This window comes from Parasteatoda tepidariorum, chromosome 4, assembly GCF_043381705.1.
Source record: "Parasteatoda tepidariorum isolate YZ-2023 chromosome 4, CAS_Ptep_4.0, whole genome shotgun sequence".
NCBI classification, from domain to species: Eukaryota; Metazoa; Arthropoda; class Arachnida; order Araneae; family Theridiidae; genus Parasteatoda; species Parasteatoda tepidariorum.
In genome coordinates this window covers 58,721,631-58,733,952 of record NC_092207.1, presented here as the reverse complement: position 1 = coordinate 58,733,952, position 12,322 = coordinate 58,721,631, and the positions used below count along the sequence as shown (strand labels likewise).

Genomic DNA, 12,322 nt, shown 5'->3' with positions numbered 1-12,322 from the left:
TTATTTTAATATATTTTACTATGTATATAGCAGCTTTTAGAGTAGCAGTTTTGTATTGATACTGTTGAATAGAACACAAAATATCATTCTTTATATTCTGTAATTTTAGCATGAAATTTTTCAATAAAGCTTTTACTTCCTATATTTCAGTTAATAATTATGCAGAAGCTTATTTAAGGCTATTTTGACTCGATATAAAATGTAGTCAGGACCATAAAAAAATTTTTATATCTTAACCAAAATATGTTTGAGTTCTAAGTTATTAAATTTGAATTTAAATAAAATTTGTTACACCAAAAAGACCTTGTCTTATATTTTTGTTAACTGTAAAAAAGTACACATTTCATTTAAAAATTTGTTCAATAAAATAAACAATAAATAGCAATTTCTTAATTGGATATGCAAGTTTCAAAGATGTTCAAAGATTATTAATTTTTATTAAATTTTAATATTATATTAATAAGATCTTAAGTTCTTTCTCAGAACTATCATTAATTAGAATTTGGTGTTTACTGTTTAGTTATTTAGCTATAGTTTCAAATTTAGTTTTTAAAAATTTTTTTATGTTATTTCAATTTTTTAATTGGTAGATGAAATTTTCATTTTGTTCTTGAAACATAACCATTTTATTTGAGTGGTACAATTGCAGTCTTAACCCTTTTACATCAGTCAATAGCACAAATCTAGATTGTTGTCTATTTAGTGGATAGATGTTAAAATAATGTTTATAAAATTAAAAAATTATATGATTATAAAAATTAAAATTATTAATTTTATTATTAAATTCCAGCGATTTTAATCTTTAATGACAAAATAATTTTTTTCTTCCCTTTTTTCCCCTTTGTAGTCAGGGCCCGACTTAGCCTAATTGGGGCCCCAGGGCAAAAACTTCTTTGGGGGGCCCCCTCAGCTTCACTTATTCAGTAATGAAGAACTGAACTATATGGAGGTATTTAAATTTTCACCTCCTCATTATACATATTATATAACAAAGAATTTATTAAAATCTTAAAAACTATTAAGTCCTCCCCCCCCCCTCCAATGATCAGACGCAATATCGTTCTGTCCACTTTATTGATTTTCTAACAATTCTTTGTTCATCATGCCAAATGCAGTTTTCTAATTGTTAACTTTGTCATCCTGTTGCAAAAAATTCATATCCTTGCTGACATTAGGGCGGAATTCAGTTAAATTTTCTAAATTAGGATTGCTCAATTAAGATAGTCAGAAGCCTGTATTTTTCTAAACATATGGTATTTTGTGATACGTAAAAATACAGGCTTTTGATTGACCAAATGTTTCCATTGTCATTGCGAAATTTACCTAAATTCCGCACTGAAAAGCCATGGATTTACGAAAAACAGATTTTTTGTGTTCATACGATAAATTAATGAAGAAGCTAACATAATACTGACGGATTTTACACTTTACTGATATTTTGTTTAAAGAAAGTTCATTAAAAAGGGAAACCTAAAATAAACTTTCTATTTGATTTGTGGGCCCCCTCTTATGTGGGGGACCCGGAGCAACTGCCCTGTATGTCCATGCCTTAGTCATGCTCTGTTTGTAGTGTGTCTTGTTTTTATTTTTCAATGCTATTTAATAATAACATGTTCTGATGAGGCTAATATAAAATGTAGTTTTTGGCCTACTATGATATGATTTATGTTTTAACACAATGTTTTGAGCCACCAAGATAAACTTTAAAGGTCAGAATAAATTAAACCTTCTGCCTATGTCTTTTTATCCCCCTTCCCCATATTTTTTGTAATATTGTCATAATAGGATAATAAAAATTTAACGTTTGGGAAACATTGATTTATTTTTATAAAAGTTCGTTTTATTATTTTTCAAACTGTAGTGTGCAACTCGAAGGGGGAGGGATAAAGTATTTATTGAACTAGAAAAACATAGAAGGGATTTATTGTGACATGATAATGCTTAACATGGCAATATAAAACTTCAGTACTAAGTTGCATCATAATGACGTAGCACATATAATATTCTTAACAGATTTTCTGAGTTTATTTCATTCTGATACAACGTATCTCTTAAAGTTTTTTTTTAATTATTTATCTCATAGTCCAAAAATAGATCTTTCTGTTTACAAAATAATGGGAGATAAAGTTGCTAAACACAATCATGATAACAAAAAAAATTCCCACATTGTTTAAAATTCAGAGCATTTTTAGATTCAGTCAGAATAAATTGAACCACTATATGAAATTAAACGAAATTTGGATAGAATTACAAAAGTAATTTAACAAGATAACAACTGAACACTTGTAATGAATACACATGATAGCATGTAAAAAGCCCATTTTTGCTGCATGCAAAAAATGAGAACTTCACCTAATTATAAAGACTTGATATAGTCCAAATCACTGTTTTTTCATATTATTATTTTTTAAATTTACTTTATTTTTGGTAAAAGAACAGCATGTTTGATATTAATGTATCAGTTAATAAAAATGTTGAAACTTGTAGTGAAAATTCCCACATTGTTTAGTTCAGAAACGGTCGCAAAAGCTGAAAAGTACAACCAGTGCCAACATTCGCAGAAGCTAAGAAACAATGAGCTACGCTCTGTATTCACTGTTTTATCATATCAACTTTTAAATATTTTATTCCACTCAACTTTTATTATTAGATATTTTTGAGTAGCAACTTTTTACAAATGAATAGCAACCTTTTTCAAATGTCAAAAATCTGTTATTAGGTCATAGAAGAAAAGTAAGTATTCAAACCTAAATTTTCAAATATTTTAAATAAATAAATCTGCCCATTTTTTGGCATCGTAACTAGTTTTGCAATATAGCTTTTAAAAAATTCTATTAAACTTTTTTATACTTGTAGTATAAAAAATTTTTAATTAAAAATTTACTTATAGTAAACTTAGTCATTTTTATGTCCAGTACCTCGTAATTACTTTTCTACATTTTCAAGTCACTAATTTAGACTCACATTTATCGTTTTCTTGTACCGATTGTTCGCAAAAAATATTCCCAAGAGAAACGATCGATTGAGGTTCTACTCTATTTTATTTACTTTACATGGATGGAGTGGGTCTTGATTTCATTTTAATGGTTAACTATTTATGGCTAAATAGAGGTTAAGTATTTGATTTTTTTTTTTTAAGTGAAAATAATCGCCAGATGAATTGGTCAGTCAGATCTTTATAGAGTTATAGATCTGGCCTATCTATAGACAAAGGTTTTATGGACCCCAGGACATTTATTTCGGTTTCCCAAAACAATTTTAATAAAGGCTTAACAAAAGCTTTTCCAAAAATGATTGTTTGCACTTTGAATCTCGAAATATCATTTTTAATTAAACATATTATAATTTTTCGTTCCAACAGTTTTACTGTTTGAACTTATTTCTGCTGAAAACTAAAAGTCCACTGAATGAATAATTCCAGAAAACTGATGTGGAACGCTAAAACATTTGAGCATTCAAAACTCAATTTTTAATTTTTGGAAGCAAATGAAGTTTTTACATTATCAAGTATAAATGTCTTACATCCGTCTCCGTCCGTATGGTAAACAAAAATATTAAATTACTGTTGTGAACTCATCAAATTTTTTATAACAATATACTTTTAATTTTAAATGTTATTTCAAAAAATGATTATTTAGAAGAATACTTTATGTTCATTTACAGATCTCAATAGTATCATACGGAAAATATTTAGACTTGGGAAGTGGCGGCATAAGTGTACATATATTTTTAGTTGAATAATCTCAACTGTTTTATGTCAAGAAATAGCAATTATTGCGACACAAACAAAAAAGTTTTTATTATTATTATTATTTTTTTAGGGGAAAAAATTTCCCATTTTTCTATAGCACCTAGAAAAGTTCAAATTTAGCGTTGCTCATTGTCGAAACTCATTATCGTGAACTGCTAATTTCTCTCCTTCCAAAGATAAGCGAGCAAACTTTTTCGAAATTTTAACAGTTTTCTAATTTTAAGCAAAAAATATATTATGATCAACTAAACTTTAAATTTTATTCAGTTCCCCTCTCACAGAAATACAAGTTCGCGAGAACTCTGATACATATGAGGCGATCTTTAATTTGCAATGTAGCACAAGATGTAATGTAGCATAAGATGTATGCTGTCAAAAGAATTGGTTTGTATTTATTATAAATATCTTATAAGTGAACATAGCGCTTGCACTGCATCATAAATATGACATAAAAGCAGATATTTCCTTTGAAGAGAGAGTACGATTATGATTTTTTTATTGCCAACGATGCGTCTTTAACGAAAATTCAGAATTTAGATGATGCTATGAACTTTTATTTGCTAGTTCTTCCGCGAAATGGTACATTATTTAAATTTTTAAACCATTTTAAAATAGCTCTACGATTGCGATCGAATTCGAGAAACCTTCTGAACAACACTGGAAAAGCTAGTAATTTGGCATTGTAAGCGCCATCTAGTTTATTAATATTTGAAGTTACTCTATTACAATCTATGTTCAGTAGAAAAAGTGAACTGAAAGTGGCAACAGCAGTAAATTGACTTGTTGCTGGTTTGTGATTTGGGATGTGGTTGGAGCACAGAAATCATGATTTGTAAAGAATATTTCGGAACAGAAACAAATAAACTTTAATTTTGCAAGCTCGCTTTCTTTTATTTTGAAAATTACGACAATGTTGACTCATGTGCCATATAAGTATTTGGAATATTAGCGTATGATCGATTAGGATATGTGTTTCTTCCCACTGTTTACACTAGAAGTTGCTGTCAAATAGTAATCAAATGGGCGGACAGAGTGCATAATATAACTTTTGGATTAATTGATATTAGTGCATTTGATTGGTAAGTTTTTATAAATATATTTATAGTGTAAGGGTGATTGAATTTTGTTTATTCCAGTGGTATTAAGTCTAATTTTTTCTCTATTTGTAGTTAAATAACCGTATGTTTACATTCAGTTGACAATCAGCTGAGGACAAAATTACCTTGTTCAGTGAAACTTAGGCAAACGAACTAACATATTAATTACAAACAAGTATATTTACAATACACAGCTTGCAATATGTTTTTCGGATCTTCTATATTATTTATTTCTTAAGGTTGTAATGCAGTCAATAAGCGTAGTTTTAGCTTTATTTTAGATTTAAAACAATATTTCTGTTGGTTTATTATACATTGGGAGTCAGAGATTTAGAATGATGTTAGAATTATTTGCAATATATTATCTATAATTATTTCATTTATATTAGCTGATATATTTTTCTTTTAACCTTCTGATTCTTAGTCAAAATTTCTATTTAATGTCTTAATGTGATATCTAACAAATTTATTCATTACAATTGAAATCTTTTTAGAAACTAGACTTATAATCATGTTTAAGATTGTAAAAGTTTCATTTCAAGAACTAATATAACAGGATATTTGCACTGTATCGTAAATGACATGGATAACAGAGTTTTAATGAAGCTTGAAAATTGAAGAGTATAAAAATTTGGTAGTAATTTCATTTTACGATTCGTTATTCTTTCTGTTTTGGTCAATCAATAAACTGTCTTAATAATATTCCCAGATTTTAATAGGTTTTGTTTCTTTATTGATATATATTAAGAAATAAGTAGTAGTGAAAGAAACAGAAATATTAATAAAATGGGATAGCTATGTAATTATGTTTATTTTTCAATATTTCAGTAATACATTATTAAATTGTTATAATTTCTATAAATAACAACATAATTGACAACATTACCAAGCATCTGCCTAATTTCAAGAGCCTTCTAATGCAAAAGTATCTTACAACATCTATTTACATTTTAAGAAATCTTGTAATTGTAAGACTTGATGCATATAATTTAAAAGTGGAAATTGTAAAACGAAACGAAGTAAACTCAAACAATGGATTTATGTTACCAGAATAACAAAAATTAGAACTAAACATAACCAAGCTCAACTGCTCATAATTTACTATAGGCATTTACAGATATGACAGCTCATTGTATCACCAGGGGTCTGTTTAGGTTTTTCTGAGAGGTATTCATTTTGTGAAAATTTAGACATAATTTGTGAAATAATAAAAATTATATTAAAAAATCAGCACAAAATATGGTAAAAATATGGATTTATTGTTTCTTAAGAGACACAAAAATAAAATTATAAGAAAAAGTATTTTGTGAAACAACTGTTTTTCCTAAAGTTGAATTTGTGAAGGTACCGCTAAATGGTAATAAATTTGGCCTGGATAGACCCCTGATCACATAGGCAATGTAAGTTCCTACAGATAATGAGATAGTTCATTGTATTACTCCGGCAATCACGTATGATAGCATTGATGAGACAGTAATTCTGTCTGAATATTCAAAGTACAGTACGCTCTCGATTATCCGTGCGTGAATTATCCGGTTTGCGGATTATCCGTGCTCATTCCGGAATCACACAAAAAATATAAAGAGAAACATTTTCAAGATTAAAAAAATTTTATTCATGAAGTTATAACATTACCAAATTTTTCGAAGCAATATTCGTTATTGGGTTGCAGTATATGAAATATCAGCAACATAGTCAAAGGTAAAATTGTCTACGTTATCACGATCTTGGAGAAAGATCATACCGCTTGATGAACAATCCTCATCAGATGTTCAATAAAAATATGATAACAGTATTCTCGAACAAGCAAAAAAAATCTAAGGTTTCGAAATTCTTGATGAAGAAAATTTAGAAGATTGGTTTCAAAGTGATGCGTGTGAGCTTGGCTTCCAGTATTTGACTGATGAAGACATCGTTATGTTGTTAAATCAAATAGTGATGATAGTAACTGATGCAGAAAATGTAGTAAATGAATGAAATACAATTTCTCATTCTGCTGCTCTGTGGAAACTTAATTAGATTATATGGGAGGATTTGATTACGGTGACATTACTGCGGTTTTTAAAATATGTGTATCGATGTATGGCGAAGATGCATTACACATTTTTTAAAAAGGAAAATTCCTAGTTTGATGTTATGCATGCAAATGTCAGTAATTTTTATATTTTTTGTACTGATATTTAATTTTTCTTTAACAAAAGGAGTTTTCGGATTATCCGTGTTTTTCGATTGTCCGTGCGATCTGTCCTGGTGATTAACACGGATAATCGAGAGTGCACTGTAATTCTATACTTTGAGTTTTCTTAGCAAACTTAGTTCCCTAATACTCTTCAGCATGTCAACCATGATTCCATGCAAAATGATACCCGGCGGCAAAAGATGCATGGTAGTACCTTAGCTAATATCAATGACCACATTAGCATCTCCCAGCTTCAGTTCATGCACAAAGACATTGTGGTCAAAGAATCCCTATTATTTCATTATTCCAAATAATGATTTACTCACAGGATACTTGCCATAGAACGAAGTAAGGCACACTTTTTCCTAGAGGAGGAAAACCTAGAGATAGGCGCCATTCATTCCCTATCTAATTGAAACAACATTGATGCCTACAACTTAATATTTAAAATTAACTTTTAAAACTACTTGATAATGAAAAAATATATTTATTACTTACTTATAAGATGCATGGCGTCAGCTCTGTCCCTTGGGGAATCACAGTGTATTTACTGAAAGAAGTGAACAGACATCTCCTTAGTAAACAAAACCTCGAATTTAAATATGGAACTTTACTTTTGAAAGGTGTTGACTTCAGAACCAGAACTTGAGACACTTTCTCTAAAGAAATAGAAAAATGAAAATATAAGTGTATTTTATACATATCATGTATGTCTTTGTTTCTATTTAGTTGTGAATTCAGTCATTTTTAAATTTCTTCTTGGTTGATATTGTTTGTATGTGGTTCTGACGTGTTTTAAACAATCATTTTGGGACATTTGTGCATAGCTTTTTCGATACTAATAGTAAATCATTTTTAAAGTGATCTGATAGCTTATGAATATAATGATGTCTAATTGTTGCTAGGGATATAACAAATATTCGGCCATCATTTGTAATCCTTTTTGCCGAATATTCAGTTGGCCCAGTATTAGGCCGAATATTTGGCTAAGAAGTTTTTTTCAACAATTTTTTTTCTTCTTTTTTTTGGAATTTGTATGGATTTAATAAATAATCAAAAATCCTATTTTTTGCTATACATTATTAGAACTAGTTTTCTTACCACATATTAAGTTCTGAAAAACAAATTGAAAAGAGAAATTTGAAGAATTGAAACTAGATTACTTTATATTGTTGAACTACGAAATTGTAATGTTGATTTTTTTAAAAATTTTTAATTTCATTAAAGACAAGTAGATTTTTACTTATTTTTTTTAAAAAAAACTTCTTGTTTTTAGAATTAAGGACATTTTTTTTCCTTTTTACTGTTTTTCTGTTGTAGCTATAGCTTATTATTTTATTGTCACTATTTTCCTGTGATATCAGATAGGTAACCAATAATCAAAAAACTGTTATTCACAACATTAAAGTTAAATTTCAGAACAGAGAACTATTTTTTTCTTTCTGCTTCTCTTTTGCTTTTTTTAAATAACTTTTCTTTTTATCAGCATTTTATACATGACAGAGTTTTTAAAGAGTGTTTCTAATGAACATCATTCTTTTTATGGCCACTTTTTTCTAAAAATACAGCAATGCAAAAAAGCTAAATTGAGAATTTTAACATTTCTGTGAATAAATAGCAATATCTGTTTTAGTTTCTATTTAACTTTCTCTTTTTTTAATAGAGGTTTTTGTTATGATGCAGCAATTAAGATGGTTTTTATTAGAAAGCTGAGATGTTTAGCTTTAAAATTTTCTTTCAAAAATTAAAATTGATTTTTTTTTAAATAGCAGTTTTGATCGCCTTTTTAAAAGGATTTCTGATAGACTGTATCTCTTTTAATGTTTTATGGATACTTTTTTTCCCGGAAAATATTATTTTTACCCTTAAAGTTTTGTTTTTAGAAGTAAGAAGATATTTTTTTTCTATTTCTCTTACCTTTTTTTAACTGAGCAAGTTTTTATTTATCTTAAATATTTCAAATTATCTTAACATCCAATTCATTCTATCAAGTCACACATCTAGCAAATAATAGAAGAGCATTATAAAATCCAAATTCAGAAAAAGTATAATAAACAATGGGACACTGCAGATCTTCTAGCAATCCATGTTGTCCGCATTAAGAAGCTGTTGCTTAGTTCCTGTTCTGGACTGGTGATGACTGTCTTACAGATCACTTCCACTACATTGGAATATTTTAGCGCTCTAGCTGCCCATTTTGTAATTCAGCAGATCTATTTTTCAGACAAATTCCAGCCCTGATCTTCTAACTTGCTTATACCTCTGTTTCATTTTTGTGCATAAAGATTAAAATGGCATATTCAGGGGTCTGTCCAGGCCGAATTTACTACCGTTTAGCGGTACCTTCACAAATTCAACTTTAGGAAAAACGGTAGTTTCACAAATTCAATTTTCGGAAAAACGGTAGCTTCACAAAATACTTTTTCTTAAAATTTCATTTTTGTATCCCTTAAGAAACGATAAATCCATATTTTTGTGTTGATTTCTTAATATAATTTTTAATTTTTCACAAATTNAGCCCTGATCTTCTAACTTGCTTATACCTCTGTTTCATTTTTGTGCATAAAGATTAAAATGGCATATTATCACCAAAAATTTTTTATAATTTTAAGAAGATTTCGTATTTGACGGCATGAATATTTTGAGAATCTATATTATCCTGAATAAAACTGTGTGAAAGGAGAAGTACACCATTTAACTGAAAAACTCGGAAGAAATAGGATGTCCATTGCAAGAAGTTTTTGATTTCATTAAGATGTTAAAAAATTAGAAAGTCTCCAGTCGGGAATAATATTAAATCAGAACTAATTAAATATGGAAAACCGTTAATAGGAAATTACTTCGTAACTGACTCGAAATTTTAACTAGAGCGAGCAACATATTTTTAAATGTATGAGTGTGTGGCTACTATTTCTCTACTAATAAAAAAACTGATAGCTAAACTGCATTACGCTACACACAGACAGACATACATAAAAAAAATGGCGTAAGATAATTCGAAAAATCATAATCACATCAATTGCACATAAATAACGCTTGTTCTCCGAATGTTCGTTAAACATTTCTCTAGTAATGTGCCAGATTTCATTATGTTCATATTGTTAGTTTAAGAAATTATAGTTAAAGCAGTAGGAGGCATGCTCTACGAAAATTTTGTAAAACATCGGTGGCTGCGGCAATATCAATTTTTTTTTTCAAATATAGAAAGATACAAGAGCTAAAGGCCAGGTATGTAAAACTAAGAATGAAAATACTAATCATTTTTAAAATAATAAAAAAAAAAAACTTATTTTGAAATTTTCAGTTTTGAGGTCTTCACTTACACATGGAAATAATATTTTTTCTTTTTTGTTTATTTTTATATATTTTAAAAAGAGTAATATATAGAAAAAAAAAAACTTTTTCATTCGCAATGTAAAAATTGAGTGTCAACGCAACATTTCTGCATGATAATTTTATTTTAAGAAATTATATATTTAAATACTGCGACTTGAAGACATTGAAATATCTTTAAAATCGTAATGTCATTATATCCATAATTTGTGGTAAAGATTTTTTTATAAATCTATTTTACTGGTTAAATGTATACTAGACATTTATCTGTAGTAAACATTTAATGCCTAATATCACAACAAATGTTAGCAAATTTTTTTCACTGAATAGTCATCATTTATATAAATTTAAATACAAGTATGTTTAATGTGAATACGATATAAAAGAAAAAATTTAATTTCAATCCGCATTTAAAAAAAAATATTAGTGCTATAATTCATTTTAATTTTGAAGTGTTACATAGCAATTTCTAGCTACTTAAGCACAGCAGGTTCATCTCAGTTCCTTCATCGCTTGCTGTGTAGAGAAGAAAAAAAATGTGAAGATAGTGGTGACTTCAACGTTTCGAATCAGCCGCGGGGTCTTAAAAAATTGCTGTTTTGACAATCCAAGGGGGTTCTTATAAGAAAAACCTAATTAACTTGTGGCTCTGTCTTTAAATATAAGTTCAAGTTTTGATGTCTAAATGTTTATCAGCGGGTGATAGAAATTATGAAGTGTCTGGTAGAAACTCTTTCTATTATTCTTACTTCATTTATCCAATCCATTCTTGTAATTACATTTGTGATTAGTTGGAAATTAAATCGTAATTGAATTGAAATAAATTCTGGTGTCGTTATATTATGTTTCATTTTCCAAGATACTGTTTTTATGGTTATAGTTAATTGCTTGATGCAAATTTTTTAAATTGAACTGTTTTTTTTCTCATTATATATTTTTATACTCATATTTATATATTTTTGTCAACGAAGTTCCTTTTAAATTATAATTGAAACGAAAGCTTAATTTTTTTTCTCCATTTTAACCTTATTTGGTAGTATTGTTGTGAGGTTCAATTAATTTCATCTCAAATGAAATTTTTTGTATTAAAATTATAATTCAAGTGACGTTTTTCAAGTCGAATATTTCTTCCATTGTTACAAAGTGAATTGTTGATCCTTTGCTAGTGACAAAGTTATGACGGAAACATAAAATTAAAGGATATTTTGCTTTATTTGAAATTATTTATTTTTTTTATCAACTACTGTAAAAATAGTCATAAAAGGCGTTTTCTCCAAAATTAAAAATGATTAAGTGATCATCCGTTGCCAGTTACGATTTCATCTTTTTTTTGGCTTAAATTGTGAAGTTATTTCAAGCCAGTGGAAAATCATTTTATGCCAAATGTTTCTCAGGTTAAACGTTGATGGAAATGCCCCATTAATTTTTAGACCGTTTTTTTGCCGATACAGGTGTAAGAATGTTATTGTAGATTGGGATTGCATCCTTACGGAAGAAAAATTAAGCTAGATTCATTAATCATACAACTGCAGTTCTCGGAATCGTGGACTGCAGAAATCAGTGTATTCCAAGCAATCAGTATATTCCAGAGGTCGGGATAGCCTGGTTGGTAGGGCATTGGGCTCACGTCCAAGAGTTCGTGGGTTCGATCTCCGCCGACCGAAGACTCCCCGTGTAGTAAATGATGACTGATGCGCGTTAGGGGCCGTTCAAAAAGTACGTACACAAAAATGGAGAAATTTTAAACCCCTCCCCCCCCTTCGTACATTACCGTACATTAGGTGTTACTCCCCCCCCTTAGAGTACGTACATTTTATTAGTCTACCCCCCTTTTTCATAAAAATTTAAATAATTATGTTTCAAATAAAATTAAATATTTAATTAAGGAGTGTGTAGGATACAGTCATATTTAAGTTTGGTGTATGTTTATAAAGTACGTACTTTGTACAATACCTCCCCCCC

General features: G+C 28.8%; 1 protein-coding gene across 1 annotated transcript in view; it reads left to right on the top strand.

Moving 5' to 3' along the window:
* Positions 1–4,488: 4,488 nt before the first annotated feature.
* LOC107451499 (uncharacterized) overlaps positions 4,489–12,322 on the top strand; it is a 112,187-nt gene continuing 104,353 nt past the window's right edge. Inside the window, exon 1 of the mRNA XM_016067623.3 lies at positions 4,489–4,830. The gene's annotated coding sequence lies outside the window, so the exon portion shown is untranslated. The remainder of the gene's footprint in view (positions 4,831–12,322) is intronic.